Below are 17932 nucleotides of genomic sequence, written 5' to 3'. Positions count from 1 at the left end.
GAGCAGATTGTTACGGATGTGGTGATAGCTAATATGTGATGGATCATGTGATGGACCATGTGATGAGCGCAGTGACGTCACCACAGGTCCTTTTCCTCAAAGAAGAAGAAAGAAAAGAAGCCGGGCTGCGCGAACAAGCGGATTAAGGTGAGTTAAATTATTTATTTATTTTTTTAACCTCTCCATCCCTAATTTACTACGCATTTTGTATGAAGAATGCTATCATTTTCCTTTATAACTATGTTATAAGGGAAAATAATAAAATCTACAGAATACCTAACCCAAACCCGAACTTCTGTGAAGAAGTCCAGGTTCGGGTCTGTGTACCAAACATTCCAATTTTTCTCACGCGCATGCAAAACGCATTAAAACACATTTTCCTGCAACGCACCCGCATCTGTTCCCGCACGTCACCCGCAACGCCCGTGTGAACCCAGCCTAAGGGTTGCTCTGCTGTCACTGACAGCGGGCAACCCAATCTTCAGCTGCACGATTAGTGTGCAGCTGCGATCTCTGAATGACGTTCAGAAATGTAAATTCAGAGATAGAGAACCACCTCCCAGATGTTTATAGTCAACGGGCAGACGGAGGTGGTTAATCTATCATCTGCTGGTGTCAAATGCACCACATTTTAGCACATTTGTGCAGTCAGTGTGCCAGAATAGAAATCTCCACCAGGAATGGATATCATGTATATTTCAGATATAATCTTAACAAACTCTGCCTCTAATGCCACCAGATATAAGGCAGCTATCCTATAATGCCTCATTCACACGTCCATGTCCGTGCTCAAATCCGTGAGCAGGTGGTCAGTGATGCATCTGTGAAGCTATCCGTGAAGGATCCGTGTTGGGTCCGTGTGTCTGTTTTTTGCTGTCCGTGTTGCATCCCTATTTCATTTTCAAAGCATCTCTTCTTAATGATCCGTGAAATATGAATGCAACACGTATGGCATACGTGTTGGTTCCATGGTTTTCACGGACCCACAGACTATAATGGACGTGATGGATCTGTGAACACGGACAAACTAGAGCATGCATCCAAGCTGAAAACACGGACCCACGGACCGTGCTAAAACACTGATGTCTGAATACACACATTAAAATGAATGGGGACGTGTGCTGTCCGTGGAGAACACGTACAGCATACGTCCGTTAAACATTGACGTGTGAATGAGGCTTAGGTCAATATTTGACCCTTTAAATAGGCCTCTTATCCAGTTAAGCCAGTACTCTCTGCTCTGCACTGTTGAGGGGCAATCATCCGAAACAGCTGTCTGCAGATGAGGTGCTGGCTTATTTAATATCCAAGTTATACCTCAAGGCCTATTTAAAGGGTTCAACATTGGCTCGTAGGATAGCTGCCTTACATCTGGTGGCATTAGAGGCAAAGTTCGTTAAGAGCTCACTTGCATCCCTTTCTTCCAATAATTCCAGAAGAGTGTGTATGTCCTATAACTCTCCTTACGCTGATAAATGCGCTCTCTCCCCAAGGAAAGATAGTACCCCCCAAATTTCAGATATAATCTACATGAGCTCCCTGGTGTAGATTATAATATATGTGGAGTACCAATTATTCCTGGCCTTGCTCCACCAATGTGGTGAGCAGAATGCAAGACTCCTAAAAAGTTGAAAACATTTTTTTTTGCTTAAACAGGGCATGCACCAAAAAAATGTATTACAGTTTTGTGGCGTAAACGTGTTGAAAGATGTCTCTCATAGAGCATTACTAGACCGTGGTCAAGTGCTCTTTCTACAAAACTTAAAACTTGGCTCAGAACTCACACATTTTATTCATGTGTGCTGTGCCTCTGCCAGGAACACTTGCTGTATATGAACTATTTTTAGTAGCTTTTTGGCTATAATTTTGCTATCTGGCTAGGCTTCACAGAAAAGCATTATCCCTGCTTTCTCCTCCATTTCCTCTATACTGTTCCATTTTATTGAAACCTAGTAAAATGATATAGAAAGGAAACTTAACAGGTAGATGTATTTCTCTATATAACACATTCAGGGCAACTGAAATATTATGGTCACAGCTGATTCATGAAATTTCAACATGAGAGCCTTTCTATGTAAATTTATATCCACACGTTAGGACACTGCAGTGGCTCATTCAGCACCTAAAGTAGATAATAAAAGAGAACAATCATTCATATTACAATATAAGGCTTCTTTTATTATTTCTTTCAACAGAAATGCTAACAATTGCCTTTAGAGACACGGCACTGGAGACACATTTTACTATGTGTAATATGAATTCTGTCATCAATGGGTTTCTGATACACCAGTTGTTTAATCCCTCCATGTTTCCCCTCTGCTATATGGTATTTACAGAGGAGTCACTTTTCATTCTCTCAGTAGCTGCTCACTATAAATGGGACATTCACCTCAGGCTTTGAGAAATGAGAAGATCTGCAGTACAAGCAACCTGTAAATCACTGAGCAAGCACACGGATGTAGCCCAAAGGAACCATTTTACTGTACAAAATGATTTTTATCAGTAAAGACAGACTTTTTGCTATACAGAAATTCCGTTACGGAAGACTGTTCACTAAAGAATGGGATATTTATGTGGAATTAGATTAAAGTAAAAGGTTTCTATGTTGGCCTATGCTTCAAACATCCTACAGCTTACATAAAAGCTTACATAAAGCTTTGTTTGAGCAGAAAAGTTACAAACAAATCAATAACCTGTATCAATAGACCCATAGTGGAATAACAGTTAAAAATACATTTATGTAGAACATTAGAATTAAAGACAACCTGTCACCATGAAAAATCTGTGGAATCGGCAGATAGCGTTTCATAGAACAGGAAAAGCTCAGCAGATTTATATAGAGTTTTATGGGAAAAGTTTCAGTTTAATTTGTAGTTTAATCATTTAAAGGGCTTCTGTCACCCCATTAAACCGTTTTTTTTTTTTCTTTACTAATAATCCCTACACTGCGATCTCATCATACATAAGCTAATTAATGATTTTCGTTCAGTAGAATTTGTTAAAAATCGATTTTTGAAATATGTAAATTACCTTGCTACCAGCAAGTAGGGCGGCTACTTGCTGGTAGCAGCCGCATCCTCCGATGGTAATGACGCCCCCTCTGCTTGTTGATTGACAGATCCCGTCCGCTGGCCCTGCCTGTTTTGATTCAATATCTGGCGCCTGCGCCGCGGCCGTACCTCTCTTCAATCTGCGCAGGCGCACTGAGAGGCGGCCACTCGCTTGGCCGCTCGCTCTTCAATACGCCTGCGCCGGGTGTAGATGTGACGTCATCGGCGCAGGCGCATTGAGGAGCGAGCGGCCAAGCGAGTGGCTGCCTCTCAGTGCGCCTGCGCAGATTGAAGAGAGGTACGGCCGCGGCGCAGGCGCCAGATATTGAATCAGAACAGGAAGGGCCAGCAGAGAAAGGGCCAGCGGACGGGATCTGTCAATCAACAAGACGAGGGGGCGTCATTACCATCGGAGGATGCGGCTGCTACCAGCAAGTAGCCGCCCTACTTGTCCGCCCTACAAGTAGCCGGGTCTATTGATACAGGTTATTGATTTGTTTGTAACTTTTCTGCTCAAACAAAGCTTTATGTAAGCTTTTATGTAAGCTGTAGGATGTTTGAAGCATAGGCCAACATAGAAACCTTTTACTTTAATCTAATTCCACATAAATATCCCATTCTTTAGTGAACAGTCTGCCGTAACGGAATTTCTGTAATTTCCCTAACCAGTATATTTAGTAAACCATGGCACTCAACTTTGTATGTAGATTAGTAGATTAATTTATTTTCATCCAGTTAATTTGCATAGCATAGGCCAGCGTTTCGGTCCCAAAAATGGACCTTGTTCAAGGCCAGAGTGCGGAGTACAGGCTATATGTTCCTGGATGTGACTACTGGTGCAGTGCAATGCCACGCAAAATAATAAAATAAAAATAATAAAAAAATACCACCAGCATTAACATTTGGGGCACTGGACAAAACATCCAGGGCTCCAGCCCCGAATGTTTTGACCTAGCGACGCCCCTGCCACTCAGTATAGCTCCTTTATGTTATTGAGGAGTGAAACTCCTCACCCTACACAATAAATCTTTTTTCTTTTTTTTTAAACAATGAATTGCCTGTTTGCTTTCATTCGCTGACTTTATATTTGTGTGTGCAACAGACTACACAGACAGCACAGGGATCCATCAAAGTCAATGGTTCAATTGTGGAAAAATTCAGGGCATTCAGTACTTCGGTTCATGTATAATGAAACATGGACCTGAAGACCACTGTAAAAAATTGTCTCTGGACATCTACAGGTTTATGTCCTACTCAGACATATGGACTTCTCTGCATATTAAAAATAGTTTGTGTGTTCAGGCAGCAACAGATGATCTTTAATGCAGTTGTCTGAATCATGTCTAAAGGAAATGCAGACAGAGATATTAGAGCCTAATTTTAGTGTCATGCCACAACTGCTTTCACAAATGGCTGCAGATTACATTATTCTTACCACCAAAAATCAAAGAAAATATTATGAAATATATACTAACGGTAATGGCGAAAGAGCTTTAGTTATTATATGGCAGGGCTATACTTTTTGGAAAAAAATTGAAAAATTGTGCTTGATCTATTGTTTTTTAAAACTAATGTTATCAGATAGTTTTAAGCAACATATGCAGCATGTTAAAAGAAAAAAATATTATTTTGATTCAAATTTTGAAAGTTTTATTTTATCAGAAAGAACATGTTTATAGATTTCAATACCAATGTACCATGAGCTGTGGATCCCTAACGTGTATGCAAAATAAAGAAATGTATTTGAAACAAAGAAACAGTGTAGATGATTGATAACATTGTGTTTTTCTTTAGCACAGAGCATCAGTTGTACAGTATGTACATAATTTTGATGTAATTGGAATTGACCTTAATAGTAAGTGCATACAAATCAGTCCCCTAGTGGTGGCAGCAGGCAACTGAAACGTTAGAAACAGAAAAATATAGAAAGCTTTCTTAAACATAAGCATAACAGTATCTCCATTTTAACATTAGTAACCATCAGAAAATGGAATACATTGATTTACTTATGCATGAAAAGGTCATGGACAATGTGTGAAGGGAGAGAAGACAGGGCAAAACATAGGAATAAGGAAGATGGGAGAGAATCTCCATACAGAGGGTAGAAGCTAGTAATCCTAGCCTTTCAGGGACCTGTAATCGATGTACCATTTCAAAGCATTATTACTCTCTTATATTCATAGCTAATGTTGGTTACATTTATGGTTTGTTTTTTCAGGATGAATGTGAGCAGAAGTTGAGTGTTGCTATACCTCCATTAAATGCTGCTGTTGCCGCGCTGGATACTTTAAATGCCAGTGATATCACTCTACTGAAAACCATGCAGAACCCACCTTCCGGAGTGCGCCTTACTTTGGCTGCAATTTGTATTTTAAAGGTAATAATGCACTCGTAATCATCATAAGCAAAAATGAGAAACTTTCTGTTAGACAAATGATCATATGAAACATTGAATAAAACTAGAAATTGTATTTCTATATTTTTCTAATGGAAAACTACAGAGAATCAGATAGAAACTAAAGGAAATGCAACAGAAATGAATGGCTGCCATGCCATATATCATTAGATTCCATGATTTAGCTAAAAGACTTGGCCTGTGCTTTAATTGATAATGTTATGTAAAAGTATCTGTATGCTATTTCCTGTAGTCTAATAGGTGTGATATGTAGTGTAGTGATTCCAGAATTTGGGAATTTTTTGTTCTAGAGATAGAATGGTACCAAACATCTATTTGCCAGAACCTGCAAGAAGGTAAAATACAAAGGGGATCATTTATGATTAGATAGACGCCACTTTTTGGTGTATATTTGTGGCAGATTTTGGCGCAAATGTTATTTTCTGCAAAATCTGCAACTTTTGACAATATTATGCCAGTCATGCCAGTGTCAAAAAGGGGATGTGGCATGGGCGAGTGAGAGTGTGGCCCAGTAGGCTTGTCTCATTTATAATTTTCTACGCCAGTTTTTGGAGTAGAAAATGACTTACATCTATGCCAGCAAAGGGAGCTGGGGTAGATTTAATCTTCATGTACGCCGAGGGATCAAGCTTTCAAGTTATGTAGAGGCCTGTGCCTCTACAATACTTTGGCACATCCACCGCCAGTACAGGAATATTAAGACTGGCATCTAAATCACCAGTCTTAAATGACCACAAAAGCGTCTTAAACACCAAGAAAATAATATTTTTGTATGACATCAAGAAAAGAACCCATCCTTCCATGTAATGGATGATTACTACTGGGTCATCATGTAGTATTAGCTATCCTAAAGAAGGTAGAATTGATTGTAAAAAATGTTAGATACATTATTATGGTTTATTAGAGACATGATAAGTCATGCATAACACATAACATTTTTGGTTAAGGACTGCCAGATTATACATTAATGTCTTATGCATTTTGGGACATGGATCAGAACAGTAAGGACTTTTTCCTTGCAATTGTTTTTCTTGATGCAGGTCTTGAGTTTTTTAGAAGTATGTTATCTCCCCAGGGCCTATTTAAATAGCATATATATTTTTATTCCAAGGGTATTAAACCAGAAAAGAGGACAGATCACCATGGAAGAACTATTGATGACTTTTGGCCTTCTTCAAAGAAAATGCCAGGAGACATGAAGTTTTTGGATTATTTGAAGGTACTGTAGGCCGTTTCTTCTTATGATATGTGGCTGTGTGAAAATTTTCTTCTTATTTCCAATTGCAATTTTTTATTGCCATTTTCATAATTAATCTGTACTTTAGACTTATTTCACACAAGTGATACAGGATGAGTCATGGTCTGTTCAATGAAAAACTGATGGTTCTGCATGCAAGTTCAATCAGTTTTGTCTGTGATTGCATTCAGTGTTTTAGTTTTTCCAGACAGTGATGCGTTTTTTTTTTTTCCATGCCTATATAGAAAAGCTGAAGAATAACACAACATCTTCTAGCAACCACAAGTGTAAAACACATTACACCCGGATAGCTTCAGAAGGCACGAGGGACAGTGCTAGAAAAGCGATTTACAAGAGCAGGGAAAGATTATTTGGGGATCCAAATAGCCATTATACAGCTTTGTCATTCCAGCAATTTGTTCTTGTTATTGAAGTGCAAGTACTATGTTGAAAAGCCTTTAGTGGCCTATTTTAGTACAAAAAGAAAAATATATACACACTTCACTTTCGCAGTCATTTGTGCTGAAAGCGTTTAGGGGCCTATTTCTGTACACAAAGAAAGATATATACGCATTTCACTTCTGCCATTATATGTGGGGAAAGCATTTAGTGGCCTATTTTAGTACAAAAATAATAATATTTTCATTCTTTTAGGGGTGTTTTAATTTACTTTAAATTTTAGTTCAGCTAAAAGTATGTCAGACAGAGAAATGCCAGGCCATGCACAGAGGACTGGCAGAGGCATAAATGTTTCCGGCGCATGCAGAGGTCTAAGCAGAGTAAGGGGCGTGGCAGCAGGAGTCGCAGCGAGAGGCCTGAGCTCCCGGTGTCATCTAGCGGTTCTTGATTGGTTAACTCGGTCATCCACTTAATCCCAAATAACATCAGACACCACCAGTCAACAGTCGGAGGGTTTGTCAGACACAACCCTTAGTTGGCATGGTCCGGGAGCAGGCCCTGAGCCATCACCTGTCCTCAACCTGTCATTTTTTGTTCCCTCAACGTGAGAAGTATTATATGCTGTAGGCTCAGCTGCACTTTTCAGTGAGGAAAAACTACTAAAAAACAGTCGGCAGCTACTGCCCAGCCAAGATCTGGAGGAGACATCTGCCGCTTCCTCCACTAGGTGGGCAGGTAGTGATGAGGAGAGTGGCGTGGGAGGTGGTGTTGCGAGTGTAAGACTGTGAACCAGGGAGGGACCCCAGGATACAGCGAAGTCATGGAATAAGGAAAGCGACACGGACACCAGATCCTGATGCAAAAACAGAAACTTTACTGAACTATAATAGTAATGATAACAGTAGTTACAGAGAGTGTATACTTACAATACAAAATACAGTGAATACCACAAAGTTACATTCTCTTCCCTTAACCCCCAAACAACTGTTTCACGTGCCCTCAATACTCTCAGCCTAGACGCTGGAGTAGCCTTGTAGTGTAGCAACAACGGAGTATCCAGAATACCGTATACCGCAGGTTTAGAGTCACGGTCCCAGCCCAACTGAACAACCCTACCCAAGGCAGCTTACACAGCAGAGTCAGCAAGTCGATACTGTGCCGCCGGGTAACGGACCTGACGGATGGCGCACACGGCAGAGCCTACAAGTCAATAACCGTGCCGCTGAGTCACTGACCTGGGTATGTTCTGTATTCACTGGTTGCTCCAGACCAACAGCAAGCCCCTGCCACAACATGCGATCCTGCAGAACCTGTACTCTGACTCTCTGTACCGATCAGCTTCCAGCGCAAAACATCTGAATTGCTGATAGGCATCAGTCACTTTGACCGCTCCAAGTCTCATAGACCCGAGGATGGCACTGGATCCTGTCTTCAGGCCTCTGCACAAACATGCCTGCTCAGGTCACCATTTCCAGCTCTCTCTGGCACACACACAGCAGCATGAGTCATCAGCATGAGTCATCATCTATTTTGCATATCTAGATGCAGCAGTAATTTATCTGTGTGGGGAGACAGCAGCCTCTTGTGGCATAAAAACAGAATGACAGTCTCAGAAACAGCATTCAAGGAACAGTGGCTGTTTCTCTATCTTACACGAGCGGTCAGACTCCTGACCCAGAGACTGTTGAAGAAGACATCAGTGACATGCAGACACTACTCAACAATGATGAAGCTGATCGAACTTGGGAGCCGGGTGCAGAAGGGGCTTCATCATTATCAGGAGAAGAGGGTGGCAGCTTTCCCGTGAGGCAGTGGCTGAGCCAGCAAAGTGGTAGCATGGCTTGCAGTCAGCAGGGTGGCAGTAGTGGAAGGTCGGGATCCAAATGTGCCGGCGTATACCACCTGCTTTGCAGCTGCCTATCTTCCCAGGAAGTAGTGGTGCCGTTGTTCATGGAGGCAGTGGTGGTAGCAGTCAGTCAGTACGGACTGTTGGGGGTAAAAATCACCTACTCTGCGGTGTGGCAGTCTTTTGTTAAGCTGTCAGAGGAGGTTAACATGGCCATGTGTAGAATATGTGGGCAGAAGGTGAAGCATGGCCACACGGCCCTGCGTCAAAATATGGAGCGTCACCATAAAGTGGCCTGGGAGAACAGTGGCTCCGATGTGGTGGTCCAGCCTGCTGCAGCAATCGCTGTATCACCCATTGGCATGCATCTGGTTTCAGCCAGTCAAGGCTCCACTACCTCAGCCGAAGGGAGCTGTCTGTCATTCCCATCTTCTGCTTGTCCAGATGCTCCTGGTCCTAATCCTACTCCTCATCAGTCATTCCGTCAGCAATCGAATCACCAAAGCGATTGCCAAGAGACAGTATGTGTGCACGCATCCAGTGGCGCAGAAGCTGAACGTGCTCCTGTCCAAGTTGCTGGTTCTGCAGTCCCTCCCTTTTCAAGTGGTGGACTCTGCACCTTTCAGAGAACTGATGGCTTGAGCTGGCAGTCAGCTCAAAAAATATGTAGAACAGAAGGTGGGACAGTCCTTGAGCCTGTCGGTGTCTGCCAAAGCAAACGCCAGTGCCGACGTGTGGAGCTATAACTACGGTCAGAGACAATACATGTACTTTACGGCCTACCGGGTGAATGTGGTTCCTGCACAGCCACACCAGCAACTTGGACAGGTCATGCCGCTTCCACCTCCACATTGTCACGCCGTTGGTCCTGCAACAATGTCTGCCTCTGCCTCCTCATCCTCCACCATATCCTCAGCCTCCACTGCAGGGACAAGTCACAGTGCCCCTCCAGCATACCACATGTGCAGGGCACGGCGGAGTCATGCTGTCCTGCACCTGGTTTGCCTTGGCGAACTGAGTGTCGGCGCTGCGTCCAGGCAAGCTGAGTTATGCGCCATGCATGACACGCGTGTTCAATCTGGTTGTCAATCGGTTCCTGAAGTCTTCTACCCATCTGAAAGACATCCGAAAAATGGGCAGGAAACTTTGCATGTACTTCAGCCACTCGTACACCGCAAATCACACCCTCCTTGAGCTGCAGCGGCTGAACGGGATCCCCCAACATTGGCTGATATGCGACCTTTCCAACCGTTGGAATTCTGCCCTCCGTATGTTGGACCGACTATATATACAGAGAAAGGCCATCAATGATTTCTTGATAATGGCGGGTCAGAGGACTGGAGAAGTGGCGCCTAGATCTCACGGGCACATGATCCCTGTGGAGGGCTTAACTGAAAGAGGAGGAGGAGGGGAGGAGGACATTGAAGCAGAGGCAATGTGTAGCAAAATGGGTGGTTTTTCTACTCAGGCGACAAGAGAGAAGGAGCAGGAGCAGCCAGATGAGCTACAGGCTGATGAGGAATATGAGACAGAGGACGCAGACACACCGTGGCAGCATGCAGTGGAGATGGAGGCAGGGAGTCCCTCTGAGTCTCGATGCATGCTTGCTCGCTTGTGTAGTGGCAGCTGAATTGTCACCATTCGGCAGAGGGATGACTTCTGGCTCTCCACGTTGTTGGACCCTCGCTACCGGTCCAGAAAGTGAGCCTTTTTTTACACCCACTGAGAGGGAGGACAGACTAAACTTCTACAGAAACATCCTATGTAGCCAGTTGGCCGCTGCCTATCTGCGCCATCGTCCATCCTCTTGCAAGTCTGACTGGGGGGTACTTTGAGCTTACGTTCCACTACTATGGCTACTGGGGAGGGGAGTGGGGTGGCAGGAGGAGTACCAGCTCCATCAGCAGCAGCCTGAGTCTACAGTCACTGATAAATAGCATTCTTCACCCGCTACCCACCAGCAGCAACAGGTAGATCTGGAGCAAAACCTGAACCAGCAAGTTGTGGCATACTTGGACAGCACCCTGCCACCTCATATTGAAGATCCGGTGGGCTACTGGGCAGCAAAACTGGATTTGTGGCCACAACTAGCAGAGTTTGCCCTGAAAAAGCTGTCCTGCCCGGCCAGTAGTGTGGCATCAGAGCGAATGCTTAGTGTGGTGGGGGCCATAGTTACCCGAAGGAGAACTCGCATGTCCACCCAAAAGTGGATAGACTGACCTGTGTCAAGATTAATTAGGTGTGGATCAGACAGAAATTCCACCCACTAATGCCTGATGCATCTGATTAGATCAACCATGCCACCTCACTCAAAGCTTGAAAAAAGAGACCGGTTTCTTCTGGCTACCTGCCTCAGCTACTACTCTGATGCTGCCACCCACCTGATGCCACACATCTGATGCCAAGTGCTCCTTATTTCACCCTCCTTTGTCAGTGGGTGCTGGTATTGCCACTCACCACGCCACTCTTTCACTGGGTCACTTTGTGGTCCCCCGATGCTGCTGCTGCCACCTCCACACTATGTTACCTTCACACTCTGTCGTATCCTGACGCTGCTGCTGCCATATCCACACTATGTCATCTTGCCACTCTGTGTGTCACCTTGCCCTATGCGTGTTACTGCAAGGCACAGTGTTCTACACCACTATAAAGTCCCTCCCTGTCGAACCGTCTAATCTAATTTTTTTTTAAATTTGCTCATCTCTAATGATAACCTATGTTCATGTCTACATACAGTACCTATTGAAATGAATGAGTCAGGATTCAGTCTGGATGCTATCCGTTAACAACACACTGCATCCAGATTGAAAACTCACTTGTGTGAAAGAGACCTTTTCCCTAGGTTAGTTTTATGATTGTTTTGCTCTCCAATTTAAAATACCACTCAGTTCTAAATATTTTTCGGAACTACTTCAGAATCAGAAAAAGTACCCTGCTAATGACCAGGCACAGTGGAGTCTTTGTCTTGGACTTTTGTCTCCGCTCCAAAATCATCTTCTGAGCGTAAACCTAACGGGCCCCATTATAGTCTATGGGGTCCGTAGGCTCCGCTCGGATCAGTTATGTGCCCAATCCATCCTTTCCGTTCTCCTGCTCTTATAACGGGGCAGGAGAACGGAAAGGCTGAACGCTGATGTGAATGAAGCCTAATTTGTCCAAATCTCACTTTCTGTGATGTGGTGGGGTTTATATTTGTATACCATATATAATCTCATTTTGAGGGAAATAGGTATCATTGTTTATCTGTTTTCTACTTTTATTGTAATAACATAAAGTGACATTAAACTAAACCTTCAAAGTTGGTTCTGATTTCTGCTGCAGAAAGCAACAAGCCACTACGGCAGGACTACTGTTGTGGATTATGCTAATGATCTTGTCCTGTAATTGGGCATCTATTAACTCCAATTATAGCAGGTATTAGCCTCTGTATTCATCAGCTTCAGTCTTCACCTGGCACTGTATGATCACCTCATCACTCCATGCTCTATTGCATGCAGAAGAAAAATATTTTCCCTTTTTTTTTTTTTAAACAATGGACTTTCTAACTAAAGCTTCACATACACATTTGACTAATGTTGATGAATCCTTACAACGATTGTAGTTGCATCCATATTGTCCTCTTAAGGCAGACATTGAGAAAAAAAAACTCCAACTTTTTGGCTTTCAAAATTCCAGGTCCTTTAATGTGCTGGGACATAACCCCCTGCCATAAGTGTCTGGCAATCGCTTATCTACCCTTACCCACTGAAATAAACCAGCTCGCTTGTCTAAGTATTAATGTGTATAGGCAGGTAATCAGAGATAACTATTGGCAAAATGTGTGTTTGACCAAAATATATTTATATGTATGACAGTCGTTCAAAAAGTTTGTATTCTCAGATACCAAATATGGACATTAAGCCACTATTCCCACGTCATTTTTCAACATAACTCCCTCCAGTGTCAACACAGTATTTCCAGTGTTGCTCCAGGGCCATTATCCCCTGCAAAAAAAAGTTCGTAGTCCTCCAACGAAATCTTAACAAAACTTTTTAACTGCAAGGTTTCTTTCATTTTTTGGACTATATGAAAGTCCCTTTGGAAAACATCTAGCAAGTAGGATGGGTGTTCCAGTGGTTTGACCCCGGCAACAATGATGGCACACATGGCAATTTTTGAGACATTGCTGGAAGTATTGTCCTGCAGGAGGAGGATGTTTTTTTTTCAATTTTGCATGCCTTTTTTCTATGATGGCTTCTCTCATTTTCCAGTAACATAAATTAGTTAAGATTCAATCAACATTTCCAGTTGAAATGCCTATTCTATCAGTACATCACACAGTGACTTGTCTGTCTTCCATTACATGTGAGCACATTTGATGTTTTCCTCTCTGACACGGATTGAATGCCATCCTGAAGGTTCTGCATCTTTGCAGGACTCTCTGCCACAATGGAACTCTCTGTGCCACTTCAATACAGTAGAATATGCGGGGACACTATCACACAATAACTGTACCATATCATTATGAATCTCCTGCAGTGACATCCCTCTCATATACAGGTACTGCACTGCACAAAGAAGAATCACATCACTTAATTTACTTTAACAGCCTATACAATGTAAAGAAATCTATGAATTTGCCTAAAATTTTGCAAACTCGTTTTTAAAAATATACAATATTTTTATATACAATTTCCTCAAAATTACAGATCTCTATGTTAGCCAAAAGTGGTTCAGAATATGTAGCTTAGGCTACATTCACATGACAGTGAAAAAGATGCCTTCCTGAAAAACGGCCATTAAAAATTGTCCCAGACCATGAAAACAGACAAAATAAGGCATGTCCTATATTTTGATGGCTAGTATTCATGGTCCATTAAAATAATAGACATGTCAACAAACCCACAAACCCACAGACTGTCATTGTTCTGGAAATGGCCATGTGATTGCAGTTTAAAATAATGTCCATCACACGGCCGTTTTCCACTGTCATGTGAATGTAGCGTTAATCTCTTATGAAGCACTCTGGGAAAATATAGCTTTTGGATCAGGTATGATATACATCAGATCAGATAAACAGTAGTGCCATTAATTTTCTTACCAGGTTTATGTTCCTCCGTTGTCACTGCAAATCATACAATATCTTTAGGGTGGACCATAAGTAAATCTCTTTATGCATTGCTTTGAAACTCACATTGAGACACTCATGAGAATGCATAGAGAGATTAACGTCTTGGCCACATTAAAGTTGCTGTAAGACTCGTGCTGAGTGCAAGTCATGGAACAGAGCAGATAATAACAGAAAAGGCAAATAGGCAACAATTAGCCGCACTAGTATTTACCTGATGGACATTACAATTGGTGTTGAAAGAATCAAAGCATCTGGAGTAGACAAGGTAAAGGATGAGAAGCCATTGAAGGATATTGGTGCAGAAATACAAACATTACAATGCAGAGGCGATATTGCCATCACCTTGCCAAGTTGCTTGGGTGTCTGGGCCAGAACCACATTTAACCAGTGGGCTGTGAAAGACATATATTTTCCTTGACCATAGTGAAAACTCCATATATCAATGCTGGTGTGGACTCTACCAGCCAATGAGAGGCCAAAGGACTATCTCACCTTCTGCTCAAAGTATGTGTACAGGGCTGGTACAGCTTTTTTTGAAAAGCTTGAAAGTTGAAAATAGGCTCATTGCCGACTGGAGATAGGAACCATTGTTATAACAGGAAGAACATTTTGCCTGCACTTCATCAGGGAGGGCTGACGCATTTGCCCTGTATGGCACATGTCTTTAATCTCATTGTCAACTGATTTCTCTAGTCTTCCACTGAACTGCTGTGAAATAGATTTTAAAAATGTCCAGAAAACTGTGCATGCACTTCAGCCACTCTTATTGTGCAGCTTCAAAGGCAACATAATCATCTTCAACATGGCTGATATGCAACATTTCCGGCCATTGGAACTGCATGCTCCATATGTTAGACCGCCTGTATGAGCAGAGGAAGACAGTCAACGATTTCTTAATGCTGCAGACAGACAGGTCTACTCCCCTGTGTAACTTCCACGTTAGCCAGTGGCAGCTTATGCAAAAATGGACTACTAAAGAGACATTTTAATCAGTTGGTCGCTGCTTAAAAGTGCCATCGCAAGTCCTCAGGAAGGTCTTACCGCGGCCCCCCTCTGCGCTCATGCTTCACTGCTATAACTGAGGGGAAGAGGGAGCAGGAAGCAGCACCAGCTCCATATGCAGCAACTTCAGTCTGGAGTCTATAATGAGCACTTTTCTTCAGCCGCCTACTGAAGAAACCACCCAGCAGTAGCAGCAGGACATGCAGCAGAACCTCAACCAGCAGGTGGTGGTATACTTGTACTGCACTCTGTCACCCATGATCCAAGATCTCCTAGACTACTGGGCATTCAAACTTGAAGTATGGAAGTATGGCCACAACTAACCAAGTTTGGCATGAGCATGCTTTCTTGCTTAGCCAGTAATGTGGCATCAGAGCAGGTGTTCAGTGTGGCAGGGGGGGTATAGTTACACCTAAGACAACTCGACTTTCATCCCAAAATGTTGAGAAACCTTCTTAAAGATGAATCAGGCATGGATCAACCTGGATTTCCAGATGATCATTCTGCCACTAATGATCATACTGTAGTGTGCTGCCACACCAGATTACTCCGCAATACTCTGGGCTGTTACTTCTGGACATGAGCTGCTCCCACCATTCTGATGCCACCACCTGCCTGCTGCCTCTACTTCTATTCCTACAATAGCACTTCTTGGTCTACTGATATGTACATGTTAAATTTTCGAGATGCATGCTACTAGGCATTACTATCACATTACTGTTTTTGGGATCTGCTACTACTGTGATCGGCCACCCTCTTGTGCTGTATTCCACTGCTGATGCCCCTGCTCTCCACTCTGTCATGAGGCTACTATTGTCCCTGATACTGCCAATGCTGTTGGACCCCATCCCCACTCTCTTATGGGTTCACTATTGTCCTTATTACTGCCACTGCTGTTGGCCACCATGCCCACTCTGTTATGGGGCACTGTTGTCCCTGTTGACATTACTGTTTATTTTTCCATTCTTCTTATTCGTCAGAAGAACAGAAAAAATAAAAAAAAGGATCCTACATGTTGAGCATCCATAAGGCCTCTTTCACATGGTCTATATTTGGTCAGTATTTGTAAGCCAAAAGCAGAAGTAGGTTAAAGACTCAGATGAGATGCAAATATTTCCATTACATTTTATCTCTATTTTTGCCCCCCTCCTGTTTTTGGCTTACATATACTGATCAAATGCTGATGCAAAATACTGACCGTGTAAAGCTACTTTAACATCTACATCCATTCCATTAAATAAATCCTGATGGCTTAGTTTTATCTGGACCCGGTTGTATTAAATCAAAACTGAACAAATCTGATCAGGCATAAAAATCATTGTAAGTTAATAGGCACCTGACCCGTTTTTTTCTGCAACAAAAAAAACCCCCATCAGGTAGCATTGACTTCCCAATTTCACACTAGCATTTTTGCTGGATCCAGCGGGGTTCAGCAAAAACTATTCCACCACTGATAATACAACCATCTGCCACCACTATGAACGGATCCAGTTGTATTATCTGTAATATATCCAAGACGAATCCGTCATGAACTCCATTGAAAGTCAATGGGGGATGGATCCGTTTTCTATTGTGTCAGATTATGTCAGAGAAAATTGATCTGTTCCCATTAACTTGCATTGTGGGTCATGACTGATCGGTTTTGCTCCACATCCCAGGACTGATGCTGCAGTTTGCTCTCCAGTGTGAGAACGGAACGGAATGCATTTCGGAGGATACCGTTCTGTTCAGTTACGTTTTGTCCCAATTGACAATGACAGATCTCAATACCGGAAAATAGAAACGCTAGTGTGAAAGTAGCTTTAGGCTACTTTCACATCTGCAGTCTTGATTCAGGGTTGGAGATAGTTTGGAGATAGTTTTTATAGAATAAGAAATTATGTACTTTTGTACTATACATGTTTTTACAATTTGGTTAAATGTAGTTTATGAAGCAGCAGAACTTATACTGCAGTAGCATTATATCTGTCAACATGTATGCAGAAGAAAATCTAACATTATTCTGCCTATCTCTTGTGTGTTTGTGTGTGTTTTTTTCTTGCTGTTTACGTCAGTAACAACATGAGATCACCTAGAGAGCTGCAGCAATGTTACCAATCAAGTAGAGACAAGCTGCCATGTTACGAATCACCTAAACAGCCAGCAATGTACAGTAGTTGGTGTAAGAGCCACACTAAAATCATTACTTCTCTATTAGTCTTATACAGTTACCCCATGGATGTGTCCTATGTGCTGACCCAGCACATAATGTATATGCCATTGCTGAATGCCAGGGGGTGTCATAAGAGATACCATGTGAAATCGCAGAAAATAGTTAATATCTGATCAGTGATGATTCGACACCCCACACCTTTGCCAATCAGCTGTTCCCGAGTAGCTCCAGTGCCGGAGGTCAGTCCAGGAATGACAAAGCTCTGTCCATTATGTAGTTGATGGAGCTGGTTACTGTAGCACTGCTCAGTAACCAGTACACAGTGTCCAATACATAGAAGACAGAGCTGTGTAGTTCCAGTGACAACTTCCACTGCAGGAGGTACTGCAGAACAGATGATAGGTGGGGGTGCTGTGTGTTGGACCTCCACCAATCAGATATGTAATGGTCAATGGTAAAATCCTGGAACACCACTTTGAACTTTTTGACAGCACCAAATTTTGACCTGTTGTATCCTGGACACATTTTATATCAATATCTACCACTCTTCACTGTTGAGTGAGACAATTGTATACAAAGTGACCCATAGCAAAAAACAAAACCAAAATTTATTCTCTTATGCTACTGGAAGCCCAAATTTATATTTTCCTGTCTATACCCTTTCTATGACCCTTAGCCTAATTTCCCTCACCTTCCTACAGCAGCTGCCTAGTCTGTTTC

At 42.6% G+C, this 17932-nt stretch overlaps 1 pseudogene; it reads left to right on the top strand.

Moving 5' to 3' along the window:
- LOC122925882 overlaps window positions 1–17932 on the top strand; it is a 2558103-nt pseudogene that overhangs the window by 2112344 nt on the left and 427827 nt on the right.

The sequence above is a fragment of the Bufo gargarizans genome, chromosome 2 (genome assembly GCF_014858855.1).
Source record: "Bufo gargarizans isolate SCDJY-AF-19 chromosome 2, ASM1485885v1, whole genome shotgun sequence".
Classification (NCBI taxonomy): Eukaryota; Metazoa; Chordata; class Amphibia; order Anura; family Bufonidae; genus Bufo; species Bufo gargarizans.
The sequence above is the reverse complement of the archived record's forward strand: the minus strand, read 5'-3'. Positions and strand labels throughout refer to the sequence as shown.